General features: G+C 54.6%; 1 pseudogene, besides 1 other annotated feature; it reads left to right on the top strand.

Annotated features, from left to right (window-relative positions):
• The first annotated feature begins 871 nt into the window (after positions 1 to 871).
• Positions 872 to 1,501, top strand: LPMP_205340 (annotated as a pseudogene).
• An 8,859-nt stretch (positions 1,502 to 10,360) lies between these two features.
• Positions 10,361 to 10,640: a repeat region.
• Positions 10,641 to 12,243: the final 1,603 nt, after the last annotated feature.

The following is a 12,243-nucleotide window of genomic DNA, read 5'->3' on the forward strand; positions in this document are numbered from 1 at the left end:
TCATAATATATGCGTCCTTCTTTCCCCGTCGTCGCCTCTCTCTTTGTTCCTCTTTCTTCCAAGGTGCCTCACCTTCATGCGTGCACTACCGCAGCGTCGTGCCGAGCAGGGTGAAAAGGGCGGAAACGCGGACCGACTCGAAAGGGGGGGAAGGGGCAGAAAGAAAAAAAAGAAAAGGAAGCAGCAGCAGCAGCAGTAGAACAGCGCTCGTCAATTGAAAAAGAACAGCCCACGTACTCAAAAGGAGATACTCCGGCATTCCCACACAGACATCCAAAACAACGGCCCCCCCCCCTCACACACACACACACACGACCACCCGTACGCTTGGCGACACTCCCAATCCCACTCAGCTCCAGGCTTCATGTCCTCCACCGCCGCTAGAGTCATTGCTTCTGCGACGACGGCGCCGCCGCTGACGCTGCCCTCTCGAAACTCCGAAAGGCATCTGCCTAATTTCGACCAATTCAACACCCATGCACAGCGGCAGCAGCAGCTCCTTTTCCAGCCTCTCTGTGAGGAGGAGGTGGCATACAGCAAAGACAACAATGGCGTCGTACACCGCCACTTCTACCTTCCCCATGTCAGCTCCGTCGCTGTCACTCCTGTGAGGGCTTGCCTTGGTAGACAGCAGGGGTTGCACTGTCCCTGTTGCCTCTATCAGCTTCGCTGCACCCATCACCGGATACCTGGACGGTGTGAGAATCGGAACCATGCCCGCTCTAGTTGGGCTGCATTGTGTCACCCTCATGGTAGATGGCAAGCCTGTCCTGAAACCCTACCCCTGCATTGGGTGCCTGCATAGGCTCTAGGGGGGGGGGCAAACTACATCGACGTCCTGCTACCGAACCCGACGCTATGCATCTACGTCATGCAATTCTCCGCCGAGCACGGGACGGTGGCCCACAACTACGTGACATTCTACACGATGGACACCACCGAGGAAGTTCTCATCTACATGCCGCCCTCGTATCACAAGCCGGGCAGCGAAACACGTCTCTACCCTGTGCTCTACCTCTTGCACAATGACTGTGAGCAAGCGATGAACTGCGTACAAGAGGGTAAGGTGAACATCATTGTCAACGGCAAGATAACGATAGTCATTGTGATGAAGAGCAGTGTGAGCACACGCGGCGATGGTGAGTGTCTTCCATGCGATGCGGATCACCTGTGCGAAGACCTGACGAAGGATAGCATGCCGCAGATCGACAACCACTACCGCACCGAGGCAGATTGCGACAATTGCACCATCGTTGGTCTCTACACGTGCTTCATAAAGATCAGCAGGCTCTGCACGACTCGCCACGACCTCTTCGCCTACGTCGGCGTGCTCTCAGGCTTCCTGCACACCAGCTGGAACAGCGTCAGTACGGACGGCGACCACATCGACGACCTGTGCCGCCACCGCGCCGTGTTCGAGTCGGACGACGCGCTGCTCGCGGAGTTTGGCGAGGCGTGCGAGCGGCGCATCTACGCAGGATTGCACAGCTGGCAAGTGTGATGCCAGGCTGCAGAGGATTTCCTGTCAATACTATTCAAAGGCCTGAACTCTTCCTCTCGTCACTGACACAGCTGGGCCCACGTTGTCCAGTCGATCCAGTTGGCTTTACGCTGAGTGGGGTGGGTAGCCCACTGGCAGGCACATCCGTGCAACCGATGAGGAGGCTGAGTTGACAATTTTTTTTCTGGAAGTCACATGTGCTGATGCGATGCTCTCGCTGCCATGCATCGTTGCTGTGGAGCAGACAGAGAGAAATCGTACTGCATACAAGGTTTTGGTTGGTCGTTTTGGCGGCGCATAGGACGGTGAAGCGAGTGGGGAGGCAGACATTCATAGCAATCCTTTTGTTACTCTCGTGTTTCCATCTCTCTCCTCCCCCATCCCCGCCCTCTGTAGCATTACACCTCTTTTCGTTCTCTTGTGTGCAGGGAACTCCACACCCCTCCGTCAAATCTCGTTGCCTTTCGACTATCGTGAAAGGGCACGTCCCCTGGCGTACTCTGCATCCTTACCGCCGCCCGCCTCAGCGTGCAGACACCTGCACAAACACATACGCGCACACACACATATCTTATGTTTGCCTTTGCTGCCCTCATTTCTGTTCCTGCTTACCTCTGTCTCAGCTTTGCCATTCCGTTTTTTTTTTTGCTTCCCGAGAGAGCAACCGGCACGACAGCCTCAGCAGCGCCACGAGTAGGGGGACGAATCCCCCTAGCGCATTTGTCTCATTCCTTTCGTTTTCTTGCGTCTTCGATCACCCCCTTTCTCTTCTCCCTTCATATCCGCCTTCCGTAACCGTCATCTCTATCGAGTGTGTGGATGCATTGGGCGCCCACTGCTTGTTTTGTCTTGTTTCTTTGCTTGTTGCTCCTTCTCCAATGCGACCGAACGAAAAAGAGGAAAAGGCAGTACGTATTCCCCCTTTTTTCCGATGTCCCCCTAATCGTCCCACTGGCCCATTACGAAATGCACTCGCGCATGAGTGTTTTTTCTCGCTTTGTGGCCCTCTTTCTGTCTCACTGTCTGTGTGAGGCGAGGGGGGTGCACGTGCCTCAAACGTGCAACTGTGACTCCACCTCCTACGACTACCCCACGCCGCTCCTCTTTTTTTCCCTTCACATAAAAGCACAGATACACTCCATCTCCCCATCTTAACTCTCTCCCTCTTCCTCTATGACACTGTGCAAAACTCGATCATCTTCAAGTGTATATTGGGACTGCTCTCTTTTTCCCTCGGAGAGCATACATCACACCAATAAATGTTAGCTTGTGGTTGTTTTATTTTCTTGGCCTTGCCTGTGATGTGCTTACTTGTTCTTCCTTCTTTTGGGCCTGTCTCCTGATGCCTTTGGCCCCCTCCTTCTGCGACGAAGGGGGAAATGGGGGGCATGGACACAGGCGATCATGTACGTCACATTACGCCCTTGCTTCGTAAAAAAAGCACGCTCACGCGCATATTTCATGAGTGCCAAGATCCACTTCACACCTCTCTCCCTTTCTGGTTCTTTTTCGTTGTTTCTTGCATACCAGGTGCCCCTTTCTTGTCCCAGCCATCCTGCTCGTTTATGGGTGTGGTCCGCTTCATGTGACCCTCCTCTTCTCTCTCTGCGTGTGCGTGTCCTTGCCTGTGCCCTTGCATGGGATATGTGTGTTCATGTCTTGGCCTGCGCCCCCCCATCCCCCACCCACCCCCCTCGGTCGGTGTATGTGTGCCTCCTTTTTCCCCCCGTTCTTCCTTTCGCCCCCCCCCTGACCTGCGCCGGCGTCGCGCCCCTTCCCGGCGGGGCCGTCGGGGCCCTGCCCCGGATCCGAATGGTTCGCGCGGGCGCGCCCATGACGCGGGCGCCGCCACCCGATGGCGCGGCGGGCACGCGCGGCGCCCCGGGCCGGCCCCGCCCTCGGGCAAAACGGCGGCGGCCGCGGCCCCCCCAAGCCCCCGAGGGGGAGCGACCCGGCCGCGACCGCGCAAAGCACCTGGCCAGGGCGGGCCACAAAAGCACGTGGCTGACCGACCCGCCCCAAAGGAGCAGGATGGGCGGTCGAACTGGCAGCCGGGTTGGGTAGAAGAGAACGCCAAACAGGGCGGGGCGCCCAGTCTCGGCACGCCACCGCGCTAGGGGGCCATGTTTCATGGTTTCCCCCACCCGCTCTTTGGGTGCGCGCGGCCGGAGAACGGACACGCGCAGGTCCCACCCACCAGCGGGGGCCTGTCACTGTGCACGGGTGCCGCGTGATTTTGTAATACCTTGAAGTCGCTTACGACGACTCCACTGTATGCACGTTTCTGGAATCCTTCGAGCCCTGCGGGGATTTCCCGGCCCCCCATTCCCCGTTGACGGCGCACCGCGTAAAGCCGCCGCCTTCTCCCGCGATGGACTGAGCTAACGGAAACGGTCGGCGCAGTCTCCCACAGCCTAGAAAAGACATCCGAGGCGGGGGCGTTCACCGCAGCGAATTCCCAACAACCCCCCCCGAACGAGCCAGGGCCCCCCACCGCTAACAGGCCCTTCGGGGACAAGCCGGAATACCGATCGCCACCAAAGCGGAAGAGTGCGAGTCCTCCCCTAGTTGCGCCTTCCATTCGCCAACCAGCACCCTGGAAAGGTGCGAAGGCCAATGATGCAGACAGGATGGAATGGGTCTGAGGCGTAGAGACCTTCAGCAGCCGCTTCCACCGCGGCCGTGTTGGCCACCTCGTTGCAAGGGACCTTGCGTGCGCGCATCCAAAGTAGCGGTGAATTCCCCATCCGCTGCTAAAAACAGTGGCCAGGACCAGATTTCGTTCTCAACTGCGGATGCTTGGTGCAAAGGACCTGCGCCAGTGCGGCCAGAAGGTATCGGCCACCAGCCACGCGAAGAGGCAACCGTTTTTCTCCCGGCACAGCCCCCGCAATAGGAAGGAGGAGCTTCCGAAGACCGCTGCGCTTAGAAATGCCCTCCGCCCCGCTGCTGCTAGCCAGAGGGCCGCACTCCTCGGCGATAGTTCATCGGACGGTCGTGTTAAAAAGGGTTTTGTGACAGGATAGGGGCCGTAGCTGAACAGCACCCGTTGACACTAGCACTGCCGCCCGAAGCTGTGGCGCAGGCTGCCCTAGGGTGGCCATTGGGGCATCCATGGGTGCGACATATTTTGCAATAAGGTCGTCCTCTGTCAAAACGTGTAAATAGCCAAAGGCAAATCAAAGCCGATGGGCGCACCCAGCCCCCGTGAACCTGGACGGTTTGTAGGGCATGAGTCATCTTCAAAATAGTCCGTTTTGAAGGGGAGAAAGGGGTCAGATTCTAGCAGCACTTATCCCCAAACAAAGGCAAAGGAACGACCAGCGACAAGTCGGTGAGGACGAGCGCGCTTTTTAATGAGCTTGGGTTAGGCCGTGTCTTCCATTGCCCTCATCCAACCGCTGGGCCACATAGCGGTTGGAGTCGCCATGGCCAGAAGGAAATTGCCTCATATAGCGTGGCGAAGGTCAAAACCGGCGGTTTTCAATACAACACAACCGCACCACCTGCAGCCCTACTTGCTTTTGGGCATGCGTCACATTGGCGTTGTGTTTGGCTCAAGTTCCCGGTTGAAGATCAACAGGCTTGGGATTCTTGTTGCCACCGAACAGTGAAACAGTGACCCCGTGCCCCCCGGGGGGAAGTGGGTCGGACACTTTCTCTTCGTCCGTGTGGCTCGGGGTCTGCGAAACAGGGCTTCGCCTTTTTGCGGATTTATCCGCATGCCGCTGTCTTTCGATCGCGCCGCCACTTTTCCAAGAACCGCGTTACCGATCCTTACGTCAGAATTCCGCCCACGACATGGAATAGCGATGCCAGGTCGTCTGCGTACATGCCGGACTCCGCGTCAGGAAATCAGGCCACCAGCAACTCTGGGAGAGGAGTGGCTTGTAGGGAACACAGTTGTGGTGCAAGAACGGCGCCTTGGGGCCACAAGCCTTTAGGGCATACTGTTTGCTTAATCAGTTTCCAAGCTTTGCTTGCGCATAGCGGTGTGCAAGGAAGTTTCGGAGACAATGCTTCAAGCGGGTGCTGGGGAAACTCTGTAGTCTCTTCGCGAGAATCGGGGGATCCACACTGTTGAAGGCTTCGCTAAAAACCACCACGGTTATTAACGTCCGAATTGCTCGGTGGGTTGCCTGGTGCTCCCTGCCCGGGCGCTTGAAGATAATCACGTGGCAATGGATATTTCTATGTATCTCGACTGTGTTCGTGATCCTGGAAAGCGCCATTTTCGTGGCGCAGCCACGCCCATGCGCATGTTGGCATAGATGGAGCTGCCGCGCATGAAATAAGCTCGCTAACGCTACGCGCCGCATAAGTTTGGAGACGCAAGAGGTGGGACTAATTGGCCGGTGCGGCGGGGGTTGTTCTGGTGGCTTCCAAGGTTTTGGTAGCGGTGAAACGTGCGCGTTCTTCCGCTGTTGGGGAACTTGGTGGGCAATCTACATCCAGCTAATGGGAGCTAAAATGCGCGCTTTGGCCTTATGAGGAAGGTGGTGCAGCGCCTCGTTGAAGATGCCATCCTGCCCGGCGGTCTTCGAGACGGGCTGGGGCTGCCTCGGGCTCTTTGCCCGGGGGCAGGCGATCTGCTCCCTCTCGCCTGTTTGTCTTCATCCAATTCGCCGTCACGCCATCTCCGGGCTGGGAGAAAAGAGCGGGCGCGCGTGCTTGGCACATCTTCTGCGGGGAAAGGGTATGAAGTGGTGGTGAGGTCGGCGGCCCTTGCGCGTCTCCCGAGCGGGCGGAAAGGGGTGTGTGTGGCGGGGGTGCTGGTGTTTGAGGGCCTCCGGGATGGGGAGGGCATCGGCCCCAGTGAAATCATGGTCTACGAAGGGAAAAACAGCGGGCGGTGGGGGTGAAAATGTCAAGAGGCTGGGGGATTGGCGGGGCGGTGGAATAGTGTTTGCGCAAGCAAGCGGTGGTTGCAACTAATGGCGTATTCACGGCGACCATCGGCGGTGGGAGGCGCCTGATGGACAGGGGGGGTTTGTGCAACGCGCACCGTTCGCAGCACCGTTCATGGAGCAGAGTGGCTGGGATCAACCTTTGACATCCGTCAGCGCCAGGTGTCCTTTCGGGCTTGCCTAATGACGTTATTTCCCTCATGCTTGCGTTTTTTGCGCACGCGCGAGGTTTGGTTGTTGCAGTTAACATGGCGGGCCGATTGTGCATTCGCAGCTTTCTCGTCGGCGGCATCTATCCCAGTGGTCCTCCACAAAACCCTCGAGTTTGACAGCCATGTGGACAACTGCGCTTGATAGCGCGCAGGGGGCCGAGTTGAACGATGCTAGGTACTCGTCCGGACTGGCTTGGCCCAATGGCTTCACGGTTTTTAGCTCCCCAGCACCGAAATGACCCTAACGTACTGCTTTCCAGCTGCAAAATGGTCTCAGGAGGGTGAAGGCTGATGGGGTTAGTGAAGTTCCACGATCCAGGGTGACAGCATATGTGGGGGATTTGCGCTTGCTTTCCACGGTCCGATTTGCACGTCAGCCGGCCACCCTCTTCCCCAGGCCACGCCGGGTCTGCGCTCTTTTCGCCTCGTTTGGAAGGTGTGGGCGTGTGCGACGCGTTCTCCGGCATTAAACCCGCATCGCCGCGCGGGCCCGCGGGCTGGCCGGGGGCGCCTGGCTGTTCCGGGGGGCGCGGCCGGGTGGTGGGGTTTGGGTTCCCGCGGGGTGGCGGGGGCTTTCCGCGCCTGCCCCCATCCCACGCCCCCCCCCCCCCCCGATCCCCCCGGGGCCGAACGCCCCGCCCCCGGGACGCAAACAACGCCCAGCCACCGCCCCGGCCAAAGCGGCGCCGCGGCGGGTTATGCGCCCGAGCGCCCCCCAGGTGTTCGAAACATTTGGCGAGAGCCCCGCCTCCCAAAACGCGCAGACCCGCCCCGGCTTCGGGCGGCGCAGGCCGTTCAGCCTAGCCCAGGCCGTTCGCGTTCCGCTGTGCGGTCGGGGGGGTCCAGGGTTAGGCTTGGCTTCTCCGCGCCCAATTCGCAGCATTCTCAATCAGGGGGTTGCGGTTGGCTCTGAAACTCCGCGCGCGGGGTAGGCGTCCGCGGCGTCCCCGTTCCCCGCATGGGGTTGCCAAACCAAGCAGGCCCCGCCGCGGGTGTCTGCGCCTGGCCTCCTCCGCGAAGGGGTGCTTTCCCCAGGCGCCACGAAGAGGTGGTCCTCATTCATTTGGGGGTACTCGCGGCAATACCTTACTTCAACCATTTTGCGTCGTTTGTGCCTGGCGAAGTTGCTGCCGGTTGCGCCTCGGCGGTGGCGGGGCGGCTCTTTTTTCTCGCCTGGGGAGGTGTTTTTTGCGGTTTCGGGGTGGTTTGCGATGCCTTTGTTTGGCCGGGGGGGGGGGGCGTCTGGGGCGTTCTGGCGGCGCGCGGCGCCCGCCGCGCCGCCCTTTTGCGTGGCGCCTTTTCCATCGGTGGTTTCGCCCGGTCTGGGGTTTTATGCGAAATTTTTCGAAGTTCGCCGTGCGGTGGGGGCGCCGGAGGGCACGGGCCCGCGTTTGGCAAAATGGTTGCCGGCAAAATCGGTGAAAGTATTCTTCTTTCCGGCGTTTCCATTCCCAAGATCGCGCCTCAACGCCCTGCCCGCCACATTCGCCAAGGTGGAGGCGCCGGCGTTTCCGGGCCAGCGCGTCCCCGCAATGCGCAGGCTCCGTCATCGGTGCAAGACCCTCTTCCCAAAGCACTGCCCACACGCCTGCCTTTCCCGCAGGCCGCCTCGCCTCCGCGCTTTCCGCCCGGCGCATCCCCTGCGTTTTTCGAGCCCCACATGCCGGCAGGTGTGGAGAGCTCGATGGGAAACCTCGGAGTCGCGCTGGCGCGGCCGCTTGTTTTCGAGGGGTGGCGTGTGGAGGTTGTTGCTGTGGCGCGGCGGGGGGCATCTCTGTCGTTATAAGTGCGCCCGCGTTGTCTTCTTTGAATCCGGTGTGGGCATGAAATGTCTTGTGGCGGGGGGGGGGTGCGATGCAGACGCAGGGTTGCGCGGGATGGGGGGTTGTTGGTCGAAAATGGTCGGCTGAGGTGGGGAGCTCTCGTGTGTGTTTGTGCGGGAGGTGGGTTCAAGGGTCTCGTTGTCGGGGCTTTGAAAGGTGGGGATGGACTTTGCTGAGGATCGTCGCGCTGTGGACGAATGGAAGAGGCGGCCGGAGCGTTGGCGTTTTCAGCGCGGGGCGTGTGGCAGTCTTGTTTGTGGATTTTGAAGTGCTTTTGCGCGTAGGGAGGGGGGTCTTGGAGGGTGAATGCGCGCTTTGTATTTCTAATCGTGAAACTGGGGTAATGACGATTTTATGGAACTCTCATGAGATGTAAAAATAGCAGCCCCTTCCATTTGCGTGTCTGCACGGGTTTTTGTGCACGTTGCATGTATAGGTGTACGCAGTGTGTGGGTAAACTATAGCGCACGATATCGTTGAGGGAGTGATATGATGACTTTAAGTCTTTTTTTTTTTGCGTGAGGCGCGCTTTCTGCATGCTTGTTCATAGTGTTACAGATTAGATTCACAATCACATTTTATTTAGCTTGTGAAACAATGATCATACATGGTGATTTTGCCGATGGGTGAAGTGGCATTGACTAGCTTAAATCGAAAGGAAGTTTACTTCGAAGAATAGGATTCATGACAGAAAGAGACATGCTTATCGAAAGAACTGGTGACTGTCGTAGATTTCTGTTTTTTTTTTTTTCAGCCTCGAATAGAAGTTATTTGCTTGTCGTTCCAATGCTTGGGAAGTTCTTGAGGCAAGGTGCGCGGGCAATGAAAAGATAACTTCGTGTTTGGCAGTGAAATTGGCTAAGCAACTGAGGGGGAGGGGTAGATCTACATCAAGAAGGGCTACTGATGGTAACTGCATCAGCTTAAAACATCTTCGGGTTTCCGTATCAGTATCTACTGTTTATCTGGAGAGTTGCCAGTAAAACGGACAGGGAGACTGGTTGTTGTGGATTCAGCTCTTCATGTACTTGTGCTTACACACTTTCGTGTGTTAATGGGGCCGTTAGGTTTATGTTTATTCTTATGTTCTTTAATGCCACTTTATGACTTGCTCACTCAAGAGGGAAAACATGTAATAGCTAAGGAGAATCAAATATAACAGTTATTTTGCAATTCCAAATCGACACGAAAAATTTTTTATTATGCAACTACAACTATGGTATATTTTTGGATGCTATTTAAGGCACAACTTTTCGAAGTGAGTTTGCAGTGTTTTACGTCCTGTTGGGTCATCTCTTTGTGGGTTCTTTCGTGCCTCCTGCCAACATCTTGGCTATGACTATGAATCAACTAGCTTTTGGCAGTTACTGGACTTGTGGGTAAGTTGACATATTTCCAAATCATAGGAAAGAGTATTACGCTCACTACACTTCGAGCTTAAAACTCCAGCCCTATTTTTTTGTTTCTGTTTTGCAAAGGTATTATGGTGCCAGTCAACACCACTCAACGTTTTAGAATACATGAAAATAAAGGAAATTTTTTGTTTTCATGACATTACAGGATACTTGCTACTCGTCAGAAAAGCAAGGTGCTGTTTCTCAACCTCTCTTCTTTTACTCGCGTTTGTGAAGTGGTTAGGTGTTGCAGCCAAGTCACCAATATACGAAATCTGCTGACTCCAAAGGTTAGAAAATCTTTTAGTAGAGATACTTCATTCTTGACTACCCCCAAAGAAAGATGCTGAGCAAGTCTTGTTGAGAGAAGGAAGCCCATAATATCTTTCCTTTGATGGAAGAGCTGTTGAGCAAGTAGTCTCCCTTTTTAGGACTATTTTACCGCTAAAGCTCGATACTGAAAGCAAGACTGGCGCACACATATTTAACCTAGATTTCTTTCCTAGTAATTCACTGTATCTTAGAAGATGAGGGACACTGCAGTGCGTCGCATCCCAGGGTCCAGTGCCCCTACTCTCTGTGTGGCGAAGCCAGGCAGCCCCGTACCCCCTGCCAGTGCTGGGCTACGTCTGGCGGTGCGCACATGAACAGCACGATGTCGGAGCGACCTGCCGCTGTGGGCACGTTTGCACCACCCATATGACGGGTACGGCTTCGGCGCTCCTCGGGCGTTTCCCACCGGGATCTCGGCACCTGCCGGCATGGGGGCCCCACACCACCGCAGGGGATGCGCCGGGCGGTGGGTGAGTGGGCAGTGCTTTGGCCTGACTGCACCAGCGTTACCGTGGCAGCGCATTGCGGCAACGCTCCCCTGCGGCCGCCTGGCGCCACGCCGTGGAGCCTGTGTGGCGGGACTAGAGTGGCATTTAAGCCATCCTCAATGACATAATGGATACCCTAAGACGAAAAATAGTTCACTACAGAGTGTTTTGTCAATCAGTGACCAAATGAGGCTCATTAACTACAAGTAGATACTTTGGTATCGGGGAGAAGTTACAATATTTTTTTTTTTTTTACAGGTTAGGTGTGTTTTTGTTCGTGAGAAGAAAGAACGCAAGAGATCTGTGGCGCTGAGATTGTGGAGTAGTAGCTACGCTGTGGTAATAGATTCTTTATTTGCGCTTGCTCTGCAATTTTTTTTTTTTCTTGAAGGTAGTATCGTAATATCTAGGATTTCTGTAGTGGCAGGCTGGTTCGCTTATGAGGAGGTGGTGCATTGGGAAGATTGATCCATCCACCATAACACACAGAAGCATAAAAAATGGTTTTATTTTATGCACCTTGCTGTTATTACTTCTCAAAAAAAATTTACTGGCTTATTATCTTTATTTCTCGCTACATTGCTTAAAGAAAAATAGTAGGGTGAATCGGTTAATTGTTGCTGATAGTATATATTTTTCCATGTTATTAGTTTTGTGATACTCGATACCTACTGCTTGTGTTTTTCACGAATTAAATCACGCATTTTTTCTAATCTAAGCACGTTAGTCGTTGCGCAGCATATAAATCTTTGCTTTTCCATATCTGGAGTGCTTATACGCTGCGCTCAGCCAAAGGGACCGTTGAACGAACAACAAAGAAAACTGCATATATTGTTTCTCACTCAGTATGAGGTCATGGCTGGTCAGAAAACTCATATTCAAGCCCAAGAGGAATGATACATGTTTTTATTGTGTTTTGTCTCGACAAAATCGAACTGAATACATAAACAATAAGCTCAACTGACCTCACAAATGATATGACACATATCGAGACGAGCACGTTATGCTTTTTGCATTGCTGCCTGTCAATTATCACTGATATTTTTCCATTTTGTGCAAGTATTACATGAATTTTTTTTTTTTTGCTGGAAACGAGGCACTGTTTTTCTGGAGTCTCAGCGTGCGTCTTTCCCTACCCACGCGCACATTATACAAGTAGGCAGCAGTTGCTACTCTGGTTGTTCTTCAAAATTGTCGGAAGGCAGCCAGCTAGTGTTAGTGATAGATTTCCAGTGTGCTGGGTCGTTCCACAGTCTTTAATTGACGGTTACCAGTTGCGAATCGTGCATCGCGTTTGTTTTTGTTGCCTCTTATATTCACTTTTCGTCATTATAAGAAAACGATTGTTTTGCCATGGAGGTCACGAACGGGTAGGTAAAACAAAAGCCAGTGGAACTAGCAGAAATTCATTCATGATCATAAAATTATTAAAGAACAGGATTGCGTTTGAAAAAGTAACTGTAGCGATAACATTTACAAAAGTGGCTTCATTTGGTGCAAAGATGTCGTATCATAGAAACATAGACCCATGTTTTCCCTTTCGCATCTCTTCACAGCCCAAAGCATCTTCAAACCCTCTATTACT

Source organism: Leishmania panamensis (genome assembly GCF_000755165.1).
Source record: "Leishmania panamensis strain MHOM/PA/94/PSC-1 chromosome 20 sequence".
Lineage (NCBI taxonomy): Eukaryota > Euglenozoa > Kinetoplastea > Trypanosomatida > Trypanosomatidae > Leishmania > Leishmania panamensis.